Consider the following 20024-nt stretch of genomic DNA (forward strand, 5'->3'; position numbering starts at 1 on the left):
GGAGGCGGCGCTGCGCTGCCCTGAGAGTGGCAGCATCTGGGCTGGACTTCCTGAAATGCGCACAGATGCGGCGCACCTTCGTGAGCAAATCAGACAGATTGGGGTATGTCTTGAGGAAACGCTGAACTATCAGATTTAACACATGGGCCAGGCATGGCACATGTGTCAGTCTGCCGAGTTGCAGAGCCGCCACCAGGTTACGGCCGTTGTCACACACAACCATTCCCGGCTTGAGGTTCAGCGGTGCCAGCCACAGATCAGTCTGCGCCGTGATGCCCTGTAATAGCTCTTGGGCGGTGTGCCTTTTGTCGCCTAGGCTCAGCAGTTTGAGCACCGCCTGCTGTCGCTTAGCGACGGCACTGCTGCTGTGCCTAGAGCTACCGACTGATGGCGCCGTGCCCACGGATGGTAGTTCGGAGGAGGAGGTGGAGGAGGGGTGGGAGGAGGAGGAGGCATAGTAGGCCTGAAACACCTGGACCGAGGTAGGCCCCGCAATCCTCGGCGTCGGCAGTATATGAGCAGCCCCAGGGTCAGACTCGGTCCCAGCCTCCACCAAGTTAACCCAATGTGCCGTCAGCGATATATAGTGGCCCTGCCCGGCAGCACTCGTCCACGTGTCCGTGGTCAGGTGGACCTTGTCAGAAACGGCGTTGGTCAGGGCACGGATGATGTTGTCTGACACGTGCTGGTGCAGGGCTGGGACGGCACATCGGGAAAAGTAGTGGCGGCTGGGGACCGAATACCGAGGGGCGGCCGCCGCCATGAGGTTGCGAAAGGCCTCGGTCTCTACTAGCCTATAGGGCAGCATCTCCAGGCTAAGCAATCTGGAGATGTGCACATTAAGGGCTTGGGCGTGCGGGTGGGTTGCACTATATTTGCGTTTCCGCTCCAGCGTCTGGGGTATGGAGAGCTGAACACTGGTGGATGCTGTGGAGGATCGTGGAGGCGACGATGGGGTTTTTGTGGCAGGGTCCTGGGCAGGGGGCTGACTAGCAGCTGACACAGGGGAAGGAGCAGTGGTGTGCACGGCCGGAGGTGAACGGGCTTGTTGCCACTGAGTGGGGTGCTTAGCATTCATATGCCTGCGCATACTGGTGGTAGTTAAGCTAGTAGTGGTGGAACCCCTGCTGAGCCTGGTTTGGCAAATGTTGCACACCACAGTCCGTCGGTCATCCGGTGTTTCCTTAAAGAACCTCCAGACTTCTGAAGATCTAGCCCTCGCCGCAAGAGCCCTCGCCACGGGAGCTTCACTAGTTGACACATTTGGCGCTGATGCACCAGCTCTGGCCCTGCCTCTCCGTCTGGCCCCACCACTGCCTCTTCCAACCTGTTCTGGTCGAGGACTCTCCTCCGTCTCAGAAGCACTGTGTTCACCCGGCCTCTCAACCCAGCTTGGGTCTGTCACCTCATCATCCTCCGATCCCTCAGTCTGCTCCCCCCTCGGACTTCCTGCCCTGACAACAACTTCCCCACTGTCTGACAACCGTGTCTCCTCATCGTCGGACACCTCTTTACACGCTTCCACTACGTCAAGAAGGTCATCATCACCCACAGACTGTGACTGGTGGAAAACCTGGGCATCGGAAAATTGCTCAGCAGCAACCGGACAAGTGGTTTGTGACTGTGGGAAGGGTCCAGAAAACAGTTCCTCAGAGTATGCCGGTTCAAATGGCAAATTTTCCTGGGAGGGGGCAGACTGGGGGGGAGGAGGCTGAGGTGCAGGAGCTGGAGGAGTGGCGATTTCGGTGACATGGGTGGACTGCGTGGAAGACTGACTGGTGGTGGACAAATTGCTCGAAGCATTGTCAGCAATCCACGACATCACCTGTTTGCACTGTTCTGGCCTCAACAGTGCTCTACCACGAGTCCCAGTAACTTCAGACATGAACCTAGGGAGTGTAGCTCTGCGGCGTTCCCCTGCTCCCTCATCAGCAGGTGGTGTCTCACCCCGCCCAGGACCACGGCCTCTGACCCCTGCAGTAGTTGGACGCCCACGTCCCCGCCCTCGTCCTCTACCCCTAGCCCTCGGGTTAAACATTTTTAAAATGAGAGTTATAACTTTATTTTTTTTTTTAACTTTTTTTTGTTTTTTTTTGTGTTTTTTGTTTTTTTTTGTGTTTTTTGTGTTTTTTTTTTTTTTTTGAGTTTTTAAAACCAAACAATGCTATCCTATTGCTATGGCTATTTTCTAGCCAAGTATCAAAGCACACTACTATGCCAGATGAGATGACACTGAGTTAGTGCCTAATTGAAATCCAACCCCTACTAAATTTTCCCACTTCGGTCTTTGCTATGGATATGTGCGTCACTAAGTGCAGAACACAGCGGTCGCAAGTCTCACTACAAATTGCTCAGAATTGGCTAGTACATGCACTGCAGAAAGTACAGCCACCAGCAGATCAACCAGAAATCAAATATATAGAACGCTACTGTACACGTAAGTAAGCTCTTTGTATTCTCCTATGGCTATTTTCTAGCCAAGTATCAAAGCACACTACTATGCCAGATGAGATGACACTGAGTTAGTGCCTAATTGAAATCCAACCCCTACTAAATTTTCCCACTTCGGTCTTTGCTATGGATATGTGCGTCACTAAGCGCAGAACACAGCGGTCGCAAGTCTCACTACAAATTGCTCAGAATTGGCTAGTACATGCACTGCAGAAAGTACAGCCACCAGCAGATCAACCAGAAATCAAATATATAGAACGCTACTGTACGCGTAAGTAAGCTCTTTGTATTCTCCTATGGCTATTTTCTAGCCAAGTATCAAAGCACACTACTATGCCAGATGAGATGACACTGAGTTAGTGCCTAATTGAAATCCAACCCCTACTAAATTTTCCCACTTCGGTCTTTGCTATGGATATGTGCGTCACTAAGCGCAGAACACAGCGGTCGCAAGTCTCACTACAAATTGCTCAGAATTGGCTAGTACATGCACTGCAGAAAGTACAGCCACCAGCAGATCAACCAGAAATCAAATATATAGAACGCTACTGTACGCGTAAGTAAGCTCTTTGTATTCTCCTATGGCTATTTTCTAGCCAAGTATCAAAGCACACTACTATGCCAGATGAGATGACACTGAGTTAGTGCCTAATTGAAATCCAACCCCTACTAAATTTTCCCACTTCGGTCTTTGCTATGGATATGTGCGTCACTAAGCGCAGAACACAGCGGTCGCAAGTCTCACTACAAATTGCTCAGAATTGGCTAGTACATGCACTGCAGAAAGTACAGCCACCAGCAGATCAACCAGAAATCAAATATATAGAACGCTACTGTACGCGTAAGTAAGCTCTTTGTATTCTCCTATGGCTATTTTCTAGCCAAGTATCAAAGCACACTACTATGCCAGATGAGATGACACTGAGTTAGTGCCTAATTGAAATCCAACCCCTACTAAATTTTCCCACTTCGGTCTTTGCTATGGATATGTGCGTCACTAAGCGCAGAACACAGCGGTTGCAAGTCTCACTACAAATTGCTCAGAATTGGCTAGTACATGCACTGCAGAAAGTACAGCCACCAGCAGATCAACCAGAAATCAAATATATAGAACGCTACTGTACGCGTAAGTAAGCTCTTTGTATTCTCCTATGGCTATTTTCTAGCCAAGTATCAAAGCACACTACTATGCCAGATGAGATGACACTGAGTTAGTGCCTAATTGAAATCCAACCCCTACTGAATTTTCCCACTTCGGTCTTTGCTATGGATATGTGTGCCACTAAGAGCTAAACACAACGGTAGCAAGTCCCCCTGCTAATTCCTCACAAAATGGTACTAGATGCAAATTAAAATAAAAAAAGTAGAACGTTATTGTAGCCCTAAGAAGGGCTGTTGGGTTCTTTGAGAATCACTCCTGCCTAACAGTAAGCTAATAGAACACCCTAACGCTTTCCCTGACCAGCAGCAGCTCTCTCCCTAGCGGCATCCAGACACAGAATGATCCGAGCAGCGCGGGCAGCGGCTAGTCTATCCCAGGGTCACCTGATCTGGCCAGCCAACCACTGCTATCGACGTGTAAGGGTACCACGTCATGCTGGGTGGAGTGCAGAGTCTCCTGGCTTGTGATTGGCTCTGTTTCTGGCCGCCAAAAAGCAAAACGGCGGGAGCTGCCATTTTCTCGAGCGGGCGAAGTATTCGTCCGAGCAACGAGCAGTTTCGAGTACCCTAATGCTCGACCGAGCATCAAGCTCGGACGAGCATGTTCGCTCATCTCTAGTAAGCATACATGGTCCCCTTATCAAACGAGCTGTGTCAGGCAGAATTTTGGGTTGTTTTCATGGCTTCCACAACAAACTTGTTAACTTTGTCGCCACCCTGCTGTGTTATCCACAAAATATACTGGCAAACTTTTATCATGTACCGATATTATTTGAGCGCTTCTTGCTCACCTCCTTTGGTTCCTCTCTGCCACCCATTGGTTTGAAGCCTGAGTCCATTTAGGGTATGTCGCCATGACACTCTCTAGCCTGCTGCCGCTGCCTCTGCATGCCGTCCCCTATAGTGTCAGGGTCAATTATTGGATGTTTTAGATGCTATCTAGCTTCATTCTGTCACTCTGTCATGGCCATGCTGTTGCCCATAAAAGAAACAACAATAAAAAGATCCTCACAGACCCCACTGGAACCACCAGTCCCAGCACAGTACCGAAAGAAAACAAAGAAGCTGAAATAAAAATCTTCAATCTTTCCACTCACCTACTTCAAACGCCAGAAATAAGCCTTCTCAATAAAGGCCTCTCATACTGTCCCACCTCCAAGTTCAATGAGTTCCAACTCTTCATCGATTTGCAATCCTTCATTAGAAAACTAACCCTATCTAGACATTTCAGTCTTCCAAAGAAAAACCCCGACATCCCCACGCCATCAAACACCCCCGCAACTGTCGAGGTTTACGGTGCCCCTCCTCCCCCCCCTCTCCCATCCACGTCCAACTCAATAGATCCAGTAGTGCCACTAACTATTCTGGTCGAGCAAATAGAACCCCAAATCAGAAACAGTGGACTTAAACCAAAGTCCACATTTTATCCTCTACACCATAGAGGTAATAACATCGAAACGTTTATGACTCTAGTAGAAAAAGAATTTCGATCAGTGAATTCAAACGTTAAATTCTCACACAACCTATCACGGACAGAAAGACAAGCTATGAAGACTCTCATGTCCAATACATCCATCGCTATACGCAACGCGGATAAGGGAGGAGGAGTTGTCATCCAAGACCGTGAAGTATACCTAGCAGAGGCCTTAAACATACTTTCGGACACTGTCTACTATGAAACCCTGAAAACCAACCCTATGGAAGACCATAGACAAGAACTAAAAATACTGCTTGATGACGCCTACAGTAACAACATTATTTCAAAACCTGAAAAGGACTACATATGGGTCACCAATCCCAAGACCCCAATTTTTTACCACCTTCCAAAAATACATAAAGATGCCACCAACCCACCGGGGAGACCCATTATATCAGGTATATCCTCTATATCCTGTAATCTGTCTCACTATGTCGATACACACCTGCAAAGATATGTTACACAACTGGACTCTTATCTCACTCAACAAGTGTCATTATAACACTCAAGAACATAGTATGGAGACCCTCTTACCGTTGGGTCACACTAGATGTATCAGCCTTATACTCCAACATCCCCCATGACAAAGGGATCGACATGATAAACCTCTGTCTAAGTCGTGACACATCGCTACCAACCAAACAGAAACAATTTATCCTTGATTCCATCCACTTCATTCTTACTCACAATGCATTCACATTTCAGAATAAAGTTTATAAACAAGTACACGGAACCGCAATGGGGACACGTTTTGCCCCAAGCTTCTCGAATATCTATATGGGCGAATTCGAACAGGAATTTATCCAGAACAATCCCCTATGGAAGAAGAACATTGTCCTATACAAGAGGTATATAGACGATCTTCTACTCATCTGGGATGGAGGGGAAGAAGAATTATATTCATTTGTAACGACCATTAACTCTAACAATTGGGGTCTGAAGTTCACCCTCCAAAACTCACCCGACTACATCGAGTTCCTTGATCTACACAGTGCAACAGAAGAGAAAATCCAAACGAAGACCTTCTTTAAGAAAGTAGACACAAACAGTTTTCTACACTACAAAAGTAGCCATCACAGAAAATGGAAGAATAATATCCCGTTCAGCCAATTCCGACGCATTAGGAAGAACTGCTCAAAGACACAGACCTTCCTCGAACAAAGCCAAATACTCTCCAAAAGATTTCTGAACAAAGGTTTTCCCAAGAACATCATCAACTCCGCCATAGAAAGAGCCGGTAAACTGACCCAAGAGGATTGCCTGCTATCCTCCAAGAACAAAGATACCCAATCAAAAACCTCAGAGAGAAACACCAGTATAAACTTTATCACAACATTTAACAGCGAACACCAACACATTAGAAAGATCCTGGACAAACACTGGCCCATCCTTCTTAATGATCCATACCTATCCAAGAACCTCCCAAAAAAACCCAGCATTATCTTCAGGAGAGCAAGAACACTAAAAAATAATTTAGCCCCCAGCGAGCTCCGAAACCCCTTTAAAAACAATCCAAGGAACTCAATATTCCCGGAAATCACCGGAAGCTTCAAATGTGGCAACTCTAGAAGCAATACGACCAACGAAGTCTTTATAATTAAAAGCTTCATGAATTGCTCCTCAGTCTTTGTCATCTATCTAATGGAATGCCCATGCGGCCTTCAATACGTGGGCCGCACAACTCAACAACTTAAGACAAGAATGAACAGCCACAGGTGTAATACAACAAACGGATACATTAAACATAGCATTTCGAGACATGGCTTCACACACCACCAAAAGGATTTCTCAGTCTTTTCTGTTACCCCAATCGAACATATCCCTGATGGGAACGATCGCTTTAATCTCCTACGCAAGAGAGAAATGTTTTGGATTTTTAAAATGAATTGTCTCACCCCCAGTGGCCTAAATGAATCGCTAGAAAGCAATTTTTAATAAGACCTTTTTATTTTTTCACCCTTAAGATACCAATCCCCCTCATTATATGTTCTCTCCCCCCCCCAAAACTCCCCCTCCCAAGCCACCCCTACCCATCCCCATTTTAAAGCCAACATATTCTTTACATCCAAGATCAAGATTAATAATAACCTATATATATTCTTTTATATCCATACTAATATTAAGATTAAAATTACTAACTATTCATTAATAAACCATTAATCCACAGCTTATTAATTGTTAACATTTATACTATGTATTACCACCGATGTAATCCATTAGATCATTTCTCAATTAATCTTTTAAACATTTACATCAGTTATTTATATACTTTATCATCTACTCATTAACTATCTCCCCCCATTTATGTATTAGCCACTATCTCTCACATATTTTGTCCCTCCCATGCCAGTACACTGCATGTTGTTACACACTGATCGTCCCTCCAATGTCAGCACACTGCATGATTATGTCGCCCCACTAGATGGCAGACATATTCTTGGTTATACTCCACTGTGCGCATGCGCCACAATCCACCTGCGCATGCGCCACAATCCACTTGTGGCGCGCGCCGCTCCCACTAGTCGGCACTTATTTAACAAGCCGAGCCAGCGCTACCTGACAGCTCCGGGGAATCCTATTTTCACCCGCGCTGCAGGTAAGCGACTTCATCCTACCTCCATCGGTACTTTTTATTCTTGATCAAATCACTTATTTATTTATTGAACTATCCATCTTATTCATTTATTTATCTATGTACCAATCGATTCATTCAGTGATTTATTTTCGATACTAGCTTTTAGCCAGTCTGATTGCCTCTATACTATGGATGTTCTTATGCATTTGTATTAATTAATTTTTAAACGTGTCCCATAAAAGGTCACGATATATGCTATATATTCGTGTATGTGTGTGTATATATATATCTTTATGTTTTACTTACAGGCAGCACCAGAAAATATCAACCCTTTCACCTTCATTAGAGTTGTGCCTAATACAGCACAACCAAATCCGGTGAGCCTCTCTCCACCTCTCCAAAACAGCACCACAGCCTACGACCTTACTACTCTATGAGCGCTTTTTGGTCTCTCCTTGTCCGCCTTTCTATGCCCATAATTTTGGCATAATGGTGCGATTAAGCAGCCTCAGAGGCATCCATGCATGCTGCCCCTGCTGTTTCCTGTCCATTTCCGTGGTGTTTCCATCCTTTTCTGAAGTTCCCAGGTGTTTGGCCAAGCTTCCCTGTGCAGAGCCTTGGTCCCCTTGAAAAATGCTCGAGTCTCCCATTGACTTCAATGGGGCTCGTTATTCGAGACGAGCACTCGAGCATCGGGAAAAGTTCGTCTCGAATAACGAGTACCCGAGCATTTTAGTGCTCGCTCATCTCTAGTAAGGTCCAGAAAGTTAATAAGTTTATCATGGATTTCATGGGTAAATTTCATCCCAATTTTGTTGGTATTTAGAGCCTCCACAAAATCCAAAAAAGGGGAACATCCCCTTCCCACACTATCAGTATATCATCGATATACCTACCCCAATATAATATTTGGTTGGTATATCTCGCCAGGTTGTCCGAGAACACTATAGTGTCCTCCCACCACCCAAGAAAGAGATTCCCATATGAGGGCGCACAAGTCGCCCCCATAGCGGTCCCTCTAACTTGGACTCCCTCTAACATAGACTCCCTCATACAGGAAATAATTCTGGGTCAGGACAAAGGACAGCAGGTCAATCATAAAATCATTGTATGCCCCTGGTGCTGATAAAATATCGTGTGGCAGTAAGTCCCGGGGGTGAGCAATGTTGCTGTAAAGAGACTACATCAAGGCTCGCTATTTTGGTTTGACTGGTGATGACCAAATCAGACAGTTTAGAGATCACATCCTTTGTGTCCCTGATGTACGACGGGAGACTCTGTACAAAGGGTTGTAAGAGGGTGTCTAAATAGATACTGCATGATTGTGTCAAATTGTTACATCCGGACACCATCGGTCTCCCTGGTAAAGGATGTTTTTGTTTGTGCACCTTTGGTAGTGCGTAAAAAGTTGCCATGGTCGGATAAGGGCATGACAGAAACCTTTTTTCCTCCTCACTAATAAGGTTGCCACAGAGGGCCTCATCCAATATTGTCTTCAGTTCGTGGACATACTCTCTAGTGGGATTCTTGGATGCCCCCTCTCGCCCTCGGACAGCTGATTGGGCACACCCACCACCTATGGCATTCTGGGTAAGTGTATAAATACACACTTTGCACGCCGCTTGCGAGCTAAGCCTGTTACCCCTGATGAAGCTGTGTATTCGGTGAAACATGTTGGGGGGCTTGAGTAGCAAGTTTTAATAGCAGGATACACTATGCCAGTGTAGAATTGAATTCCAAGAATAATATAGGAGGCAGCATAGAAATAGAGCAGCATTGTGTGGTGTGAATGCTATTCATCAGGTGTATGAGACATTTGGGTCTAATGACTGAGACAGGGCAATTGGGGTATTAGTTTCCACCATTTTTACAATCCATACGGTGGCATAACACTGGTCCATTTCACTTGAATCCCACGCAGGGATACAGTGTAATAAGAGGAATATCTATTTAATAATCCACTTGGACAATATGGTGGATAAACCCCATTGATCTGACCAGGGAGTGCGAACTGCACTCTCCTGGACACAGTTACCTGGACAGCCTAAATACATATACCCCATCAAAAAAAAGTCTCACCTGAGACACAAAATTCACACCCACTACTGAAGTCTGCCCCACTAATACATATGTGATACATTTAACACCTAGGCTGGCAAATCCGGATACCAGTACTGGGACACCAAGACACTTGGCATTGATGCAACCCTGTGTATTTAGTCAAATTTATGTTCATTGTATATTTAAACTAATATGAATAAAGGTTAAGTTTTATTCCCTGGTTATGGTGCCTTAGGGCTAGTTAGCCCCCTCTTGTATAGTATTCTCAATGACCACAGCTCCTGGGGCTGCAGAAAAATGCCCAAATCATCACTGGTCTATCAATGTACTTGACAGTCGGAATGAGATGTTTTGGTGAATATGCTGAGTTTCTTTTACAATGTTAATCCAAAGTAAGACAAAAAATGGCAATTGCCTTCTTGTTTCCAAATATTGCAGTCAGATGGAATCCCTAGATGAAGTTCCCATCCCAAAGATCAATGTACCAAAACACGTAGTAATAATAATAATAATAATTCTTTATTTATATAGCGCCTACAGATTACACAGCGCTGCACAAACCATGTAACAATTTTACTTTCAGGAAAGGCATCCAGACCACTCTGGAACTTGAACTTGTGTCTCATCCATGAAAACATCCTGCAGCAGAGAGTTCCATAATCTCCCTGCTCTTACTGTAAAGAATCTCTGACTATGGTGAAGGTAGAACTTTCTATAGGTGTAGAGGATGCCCCCCGTCTATGGTGATGGTAGAATCACCTCTCCTCTAGGTGTAGAGGATGCCCCCTGTCTATGGTGATGGTAGAACCGCCTCTCCTCTAGGTGTAGAGGATGCCCCCGTCTATGGTGATGGTTGTACCTCCTCTCCTCTAGGTGTAGAGGATGCCCCCTGTTTATGGCGAGGATAGAACCTCCTCTCCTCTAGGTGTAGAGGATGCCCCCTGTCTATGATAATGGTAGAACCTCCTCTCCTCTAGGTGTAGAGGATACCTCCTGTCTATGGTGATGGTAGAACCTCCTCTCCTCTAGGTGTAGAGGACGCCCCTGTCTATGGTGATGGTAGAACCACCTCTCCTCTAGGTGTAGAGGATGCCCCCTGTCTATGGTGATGGTAGAACCACCTCTCCTCTAGGTGTAGAGGATTCCCCCTGTCTATGGTGATGGTAGAACCTCCTCTCCTCTAGGTGTAGAGGATGCCCCCTGTCTATGGTGATGGTAGAACCACCTCTCCTCTAGGTGTAGAGGATGCCCCCTGTCTATGGTGATGGTAGAACCACCTCTCCTATAGGTGTAGAGGATGCCTCCTGTCTATGGTGATGGTAGAACCTCCTCTCCTCTAGGTCTCTAGGTGTAGAGGATTCCCCCTGTCTATGGTGATGGTAGAACCTCCTCTCCTCTAGGTGTAGAGGATGCCCCCTGTCTATGGTGATGGTAGAACCACCTCTCCTCTAGGTGTAGAGGATGCCCCCTGTCTATGGTGATGGTAGAACCTCCTCTCCTCTGGGTGTAGAGGATGCTCCCTGTCTATGGTGATGGTAGAACCTCCTCTCCTCTAGGTGTAGAGGATGCCCCCTGTCTATGGTGATGGTAGAACCTCCTCTCCTCTAGGTGTAGAGGATGCCCCCTGTCTATGGTGATGGTAGAACCTCCTCTCCTCTAGGTGTAGAGGATGCCCCCTGTCTATGGTGATGGTAGAACCTCCTCTCCTCTAGGTGTAGAGGATGCCCCCTGTCTATGGTGATGGTAGAACCTCCTCTCCTCTAGGTGTAGAGAATGCCCCTTGTCTATGGTGATGGTAGAACCTCCTCTCCTCTAGGTGTAGTGGATGCCCCCTGTCTATGGTAATGATAGAGCCCCCTCTCCTCTAAACATAGAGGATGCCCCTGTCATTGTTACAGGCCTAGGTTTAATAGAAAGATTAATTGGAACATCTCTCTAGAAACCCACTAGAAAGATCTCTCTATTACCCACTCAAGTATTTTTATTTCTATAGCATGCTGTTAAAGTATTTTATAGCATGTTCATTGTGAGAATTGCCCTTTTACGTAAGAATTTCATATTGAAAATTACAAAAAGTGCAATCTGCCACATCTATAATTTCGAAGATAATATTGCACAAACCACAATGTTTTGTTATGACAAGTCATGAAAACCCCACAGTCCCTGACATATAATCTGAATATTTTTCCATATGCAGAGCATATTTTTAGAATCCTCTTTTAAACTTTCTAAAATATTTGCAGGCTTTGGGGTTTTAATTGAATCTCTGAAGAAAGATCTATTTCTTACACTTATACCACAATTTTTTAACTTTAAACAAAGTCAAATGAGAAGGCACGTGCATAACAATTTAATGACATTAGTTGGACATCAGAAACCAATGGACAAGGAAGTGGGTATGCAAGGATACAATTCTACTGATTATCATCATGGTTTTATGGTAGGTTTTTTTTCAACCTAAACAGGCCCAGAATGTACAGCATAAAGTAATAGCCTGTTCTAAGGTCCCCTCTCTAAAAGAATGTAAAAGAATAGTTAACATGAGAAGTTATGATGTTAAGTGTATATTAAATGGGCTCATGTGGTGAGCCTTCTCATTAAAAGGTTGGTGTATACTACAATTTATTTAACAATAACATTGAATTAACATTAACAATATAACAATAAATTACACCCCCCCCCCCTCTGTAGAATGGAAATAAAAATAATAATGGATGTTTCGCCTTGAAAAGTCACGCTCTATGACACTCCTTCTTGATCTGCACTCTATCCTGTTAACCTTCCCTAAACATCTTTTTGTTTGGGGGTAGCTGGTTAGGAAAAGGGGTCTCTCCCCTGCTGCGTCAACTCCTCTTGTTATGGAGTAGGGTCCATTTTCATTACAATTCCAACTTTCCTTGCACTTTCCTTGAGCTTTTTCCAACTGAAGGATGCTTATGCTTTACCAAACTCCTACCATATCTTCATCTTCGTAACACTATAAATATATAGTTTACATGAGTTCAACATGTAGATGACTCCTACCTTATATACACATAAAAATACAGCTGTTTAACCACGGAATTAAGTTCAACCACGGAAGGGATGAAGAAGTAATGCAAACACTTTTTTCTTCTAGGAAAACAGAGGAGAGATTCTGGATGTCTGCCAACTCAATGACCCTCTGTGACTGGATCAAGACAGTTAAAGATGTTTTCCCATGAAACAAGTTAGGCCCTATCTACAGGATAGGGTCTAACTTGCTGCTCCTTGGGCTGCTCATCATCTAGAAACATACTTCTGGTGCCATTTTAAAGTTGATATTTTAAGCTTTAAAATGACACAGGTGCTATATAGCCCAAATAAATGTAAAGTTATTGATTAGAACTTTTTACAGCATTTCACTCTAGCTGCCACTGGGAACAATTTAGGTGCCAACGATGTTCAGAATTTATGTTATTTTTGGATAATTTTTGTAATGCACCTAAAACAGAAGTATTATTTTTCAGAGCTCATAATAGAAATTAAAGATAAAAATAGAAACATAATCTCTACTACATAGCCAAATATATTTGGTACATCCCCCTCCCACCATTCTTGGTAACATCAACAACTAAAAATGAATTTGTTACTTCCCACATCATGATAAGCTGCACTGATGAGTTCTTTCCTTCTGATGTGTGAGCACACAGGATATGCTAATAACACGTAAAAAGTACAAAAATATGGAAATCAAGAGACTTTTAAGTAGGGATACTAATTACTTTTATCTTGCAAATTTTTGTCTAATTTTTTTAAACCAGCTCTGTACTCTACAACAGCACTTTTATTCTAAAGGACCTAGAGTTAAGGTGCTACTGAAATTGAAAACAGTGGTTGTCCGATAGTTACACTACACAGCCTGTAGTTACACATTTACAATGTCATGGATCAATGCAAATGCAAACAATCACATCACTAAAAGATTATATACTCGAGTATAAGCCGAGTTTTTTAGCACAACTTTTGTGCTAAAAATTCAACACTCGGCTTATACTCGGGTATACAAAATAATAAAGTTACGGCCCGGACAGCTCCTCTTCATCTTCATGCCGCAGGTCCGCGGCAGCTCTGTGGTCGCGCCTCTTCTGTCTTCATGCCGGCTCGGGGCCGCGCCAGCTCCATGCGCACGGAGCTGTCGCGGCTCTGAGCCGGCATGAAGACAGAAGAGGCGCGGCCACGGAGCTGCCGCGGACCTGCGGCATGAAGATGAAGAGGAGCGTTCTGGGCCGTCGGAATGGTGAGTAGTAACTTTATTATTTTTTTACCCGCAACAGGCGGCTGACAGGCAATATACAGAAAGGGGCTGGCAGGCAATATACAGAAAGGGGCTGGCAGGCAATATACAGAAAGGGGCTGGCAGGCTATATATACAGAAAGGGGCTGGCAGGCTATATATACAGAAAGGGGCTGGCAGGCTATATATACAGAAAGGGGCTGGCAGGCTATATATACAGAAAGGGGCTGGCAGGCTATATATACAGAAAGGGGCTGGCAGGCTATATATACAGCAAGGGGCTGGCAGGCTATATATACAGAAAGGGGCTGGCAGGCTATATATACAGAAAGGGGCTGGCAGGCTATATATACAGAAAGGGGCTGGCAGGCTATATATACAGAAAGGGGCTGGCAGGCTATATATACAGAAAGGGGCTGGCAGGCTATTTACATAAAGGGGCTGGCAGGCAGGCTATATACTGGAAGGCTGTGACCAATGCATTTCCCACCCTCGGCTTATACTCGAGTCAATAGGTTTTTCCAGTTTTTGGTGGTAAAACTAAGTACCTCGGCTTATACTCGGGTCGGCTTATACTCGAGTATATATGGCATTTTTTACTTCAGCAGCATTATCCCTCTTCCCCACTGACAATAGAATTGTCCTCCTTATCATCCCTCTCCCATTCATACCAACAGTGATGGGAAGGTGGGGCGCAATCCACACTTTGAGAAGTTCTGATCTACATTTTTTTGGTTTATAAATTGAATCTGTGCTGGGATTGTGTCGCACACGATCGGTTTTGGGCGCAGCTGTGCTGGCTTCCAAGCGACACAAGTTGGGGGGCAGGACGTCGGATGATCCGACTGATTTGGAGTAAGTGCGGGATTTAACTTTCAAATTGTGTCGCAAGATCAAGCACTTACATGCACCACTACAAAGTAGGTGAACTCTGTTGGACCTGACGGAGAAGTGACACATGCAGGATATCGGGCACATGATCTTAGTGAATCGCGGCACAGGGCATTATCGTCAGACAATGCACTTTCAGTGCACTCCGTCAGACGGGTAAGTAAATGTGCCCCAATATGTCCATAAATGTCTCCTCAAACGCTTAAATATTGCTCAGGTAGCGCATGGTAGCAGTTGCTACTAGGAAGTGGGAAAAAATTACAAATGCAATGCAGTGAAATTGACAAAAAAAAAATGCATTTTCGCCATAATCTTGTGGGATCTGGTTTTAGAGCTTAAACTTTGCGCTCCAAATGATACCTCCACTTTAGTCAATGGGTTGTTACGATTATTAAGACACCCAATTTGTATAGGTTTTAATAGATTTTAAAAAATTAAAACTTTTTGAACAGAAATAATTGGGCACATTTACTTACACAGTCCTGCCGTGATCCCCGCTGTGCGTTGTCCGACGATCATGGACTCCGGCACAATTCACTAAGATCGTGCGCCCGATATCCTACATGTGTCACTTCCCCGCTCAGGTCTGCCGGAGTTCACCTTCTTCTTTCCGGTGCATGTAAGTGCATGTTTTGCAACACAATTTAAATATTAAATCCTAGCGCTCACTCCGAATCTGTCGGATCGTCCGACGGCACCCACCCAATTTCTGTTGCATGAAAGCTGGAGCCGATGCGCCAAAATCCAATCGCTTGCGACACAATCCCCTTCTAAATGCCTGTCCCTGCGGCGCGATCCCCTTAAAGTTGGAATCCCGACGAAAATGCGGCTGTGGGATCCCTAGTAAATAAGCCCCATTATCTTCATTTCCTCATATGCCTCAATATTTAAATGACATTTTTTCAGTTTTGCAGGCCCCCTAGTGTACTTAAACCCTAGGGGGCCTGATCAATTGTACCATACACTTCAATATTACCGATTTACAGATCTGCCGAAATTACTCTGGATTTTCATGGCAACCAATTCTCACAGTAGGTGATGCCTTGGGTGCCGGCACCATTAGTCCCAGAAACGCACCCATACAACAATGATATAATTCTACAAAAGCTAAAATTATATTCTGATAAATTGTTTGTTCAAGTGATACTGAGCGAGTGATTTTCAGATCCGGCATATGACTCAGCTGCATACTTCCCTTTTTCAAGTAACCATTTCACAACCAGAATACCCCTCATGTGACCAGCATCATGGTGCGTTTTTTTTGGGGTTTAGATGAACTTAAGACTTGTGAGGCAGTGATAATGTGCTGTATATTTGATCTCTGCACCCAGTCAGAGACCTCAGTGGTGATGCTAGAATATATGGCACAACATGACTGAGTCAAACAGTTGAAGCCAGAAGTTTACATCCACAATATAAAAAAGCACATATGCAGGTTTTTCATCTGACATAAAAATCTGAATAAACTCCTCCCATTTAAGGACAGTTAGGATTACCAAAATTATTTATTATTGCAAAATGCCAGAATTATGAGAAGGAATTTTTAAAACATTTTTTATTTCTTTCTGCAAAGTTAAAAGTTTCCATACATTTCATTAGGATTTGGTACCATTGCAATATATGAATTGCGTCAAAAGTTTTGACTATCCTTCCACAAACTTCTGACAATAGTTGGTAGGAATTTAAGCCCATTTCTCCTGACATCCATGTTTCTAGCCGGCTTACTTGCTACTGTCTTTTCAGCTTTGCCCATTGATTTTCAAAAGGATTGAGATCAGGGCTTTGTGATGGGAACTCATAAACAATGACTTTATAACCAGTTTGGGACACAGAACCCATGTCCTTCCTGAGTGATATGGTTTCAGGACATGCTTATCTTCTTTGTACTTGCGTATAATTGTTTGTTTAGATGAACAAGACACCTTCAAGTATCTGGAAATGGCACCCAAGGATGAACCAGACTTATGCAAGTCCACAATCTTGGCTGAATTAGACTTCCCCATTAAGATGCACAGAGAATCGGTGTGTTACAGGTGTGCCTTAAAATTCATCCACCGGTGTGTCTCTTCTTAACTTAAATAATGTTTCCAATAACATAAGCTTCCAAAGACATGACATCATCAAATGGGATGTCCAAAATTGTTAAAAAGCCATAGTCATCTTAGTGTATGTAAACTTTTGACTATCCAGAAAGTAATAAGAATTCCTTAAAATATTCTCTCTTATTATTCTGGCATTTGGCAAACATAAATAATTTTGGTAATACCAATTGTCCAAAAATTGGAAAGGTTTATTCTCTTTTCATTTCATTTCAGTAAGAAAAACACATGATATCTCTTTTTATATAGTATATGTATATATATTGTAGATATTAGATATTGTAGTGTTTATAGCACTACCTGTACTATGGCACCTCTAGAAGTATGGTACGTCTCCTCCTGGCCATGAAATATAGTTGCAGAATTTGCAGCACATCTTTACAATATGGGGCACATTTAGGAAGGGTCCGCGATTCTGTCAGGTTTCCCGATTATTTCTGTTCTGCGCTAAATGGCACAGGGGATTGTGTCGCACGCGATCGGATTATGGCGCACCAGCTTTCATGCGACACAAATTGGGGGACGTGGCCAATTCAAATTGTGTCGCAAGATCAGCACTCACATACACCAGGAAGAAGGTGAACTCCGGCGGAACTCAGCGGGGAAGCAACACATTCACGAAATCGGGCGCACGCTTTAAGTGAATCGCAGCAGCTCTAAATCCTCGTTGGACATTCCGGATAAGCGGTCGCAACGGGACAGGTAAGTAAATGTGCCCCTATGTCCTTAAAAATATGGGAGGTCATTTATCTGTAGTCAGTACATTTGTGCAAGTCTTTTTATTTTGCCTTTTCTGGGTTTTGGACTCATTTATCTTAGAGGGTGATATATCAGGCATGTGTATCTGTTGATTCTTCTGCATCCCCCTTCTAAACTTTAGCTTAAGCCTGCACGGGAATGGAGTTTATTTAAGTCAAAATTGCATCAAAAATTCTTGCGCGCCTAACTTTGCTAGGCAAACCTAAAAATTAGACGCAAATTTGCAGATGTGTAAAGAAGGTTGCAAAAAATAAGAGAAAAAAAAGAAAAAATCCTGAGATAAATGAACATAAGGTTTTCCAGATAAAAACTATGCCCCATATCATGCTCCTTAACAATATACACTCACAGGCCACTTTATTAGGTACACCATGCTAGTAACGGGTTGGACCCCCTTTTGCCTTCAGAACTGCCTCAATTCTTCGTGGCATAGATACAACAAGGTGCTGATTCTACTGTCCAATTTCGATGAGCTTGTGCAAATTGTAGCCTCAGTTTCCTGTTCTTATCTGAAAGGAGTGGCACCCGGTGTGGTCTTCTGCTGCTGTAGCCCATCTGCCTCAAAGTTCGACGTACTGTGCGTTCAGAGATGCTCTTCTGCCTACCTTGGTTGTAACGGGTGGCGATTTGAGTCACTGTTGCCTTTCTATCAGCTCGAACCAGTCTGCCCATTCTCCTCTGACCTCTGGCATCAACAAGGCATTTCCGCCTACAGAACTGCCGCTCACTGGAGGTTTTTTCTTTTTCGGACCATTCTCTGTAAACCCTAGAGATGGTTGTGCGTGAAAATCCCAGTAGATCAGCAGTTTCTGAAATACTCAGACCAGCCCTTCTGGCACCAACAACCATGCCACGTTCAAAGGCACTCAGATCACCTTTCTTCCCCATACTGATGCTCGGTTTGAACTGCAGGAGATTGTCTTGACCATGTCTACATGCCTAAATGCACTGAGTTGCCGCCATGTGATTGGCTGATTAGAAATTAAGTGTTAACGAGCAGTTGGACAGGTGTACCTAATAAAGTGGCCGGTGAGTGTATACTCACATTTGTCAGGTTATAAATTTATTTTGAGGACCAGCAAGGCTCCCTTTTTTGTTTTGCTATTTAAATTTTGATGAGACATGTCACCTTCTGTAGTACAATGTCCCATTTTTGTGTGTAGTGTGTGTAGACACTTACAGAATGTTCTGGTGCTGTATTTACGTAGTGAGCTTGGTCCTGGTATCGTATTTATGTAATGAGCTTGGTAGTGGTAATATTGGTGTGGGAATACAAATATCTTTTGACTCCTTACACAGCAAAATGTTACTCACCTCCTCCTGATCCATGCATGCTCTGTGCAATCAGTCTTGAAGGTGGGTATAGTGTGTGTAGTAAATCTACTGTATAACAGTATTGGTAGGGCACTGTATAGCTGGTTTATGAGTATAGTATAGGGGTATAGCATAGGCACTATATGAAAGTATTATAAGGGAATAATGTAGTAGAGGGCACTGTATGAGTGACATGTTTCAGTAGGGATATTGTCACTAAATTGAGGAACAGATGGTCCTCTAACAGTTTATCCATATAAAATTTTCGATATCTGATTCATGTGTTGTAAAATTGCACTCATCATAAAGATGATGCTCCCCAGAATCCAGATCACTAAGGCTTGCCCTGTGCAGACACTGAACAAGCAGGGGGTGATGGGAAATTCCATCTCTGAATCCCAACACTTATCTGCATTCCCATCTTGTAGCCTTTTTGTTACTGACATCATCACACGAATAAGGAGGCCTCTGCTTTCCTTACCCTATTCTGAAATACTCTGTCTGCAGAGCATCATTTTTTTCTATTTGCTCAAACTTTATTAGTATCAGCTTTTTAGACATGACCACATGATCTCTATATTCACTGCCTATACCTAAGACCCCGTCCACATGACCTCAGAGCCAAACACATTCCACCGATTACATCATAATGCCGGTCCTGGCCATACAATGCAGTGTACGTGCTGGAGACCTCGAAGGGTTTTTGAGTAGGAGAATGATATGGATGTGAGATTTTTTCTTAGAATTTTGCTGTTTATCATCCCTCTCAATGCGGATACAATGGCCATTGGGACAACACCAGAAGGTAATAAACATTTTATAGCTGGCACCAACCAGGGGTGTTAACCATTTAAAAGGAAAAGTTGCCGGCAGCATGTAACAGCCAACGGCACATGGGCGCTGCCATCTTGGCTCTGATCATTGCACCCTGTGATGTCATCGAGGAGTGACGGTGGCACATTGTAACAGATTGTCTGCAAA

Source organism: Engystomops pustulosus, chromosome 9 (assembly GCF_040894005.1).
Source record: "Engystomops pustulosus chromosome 9, aEngPut4.maternal, whole genome shotgun sequence".
Taxonomy (NCBI): Eukaryota; Metazoa; Chordata; class Amphibia; order Anura; family Leptodactylidae; genus Engystomops; species Engystomops pustulosus.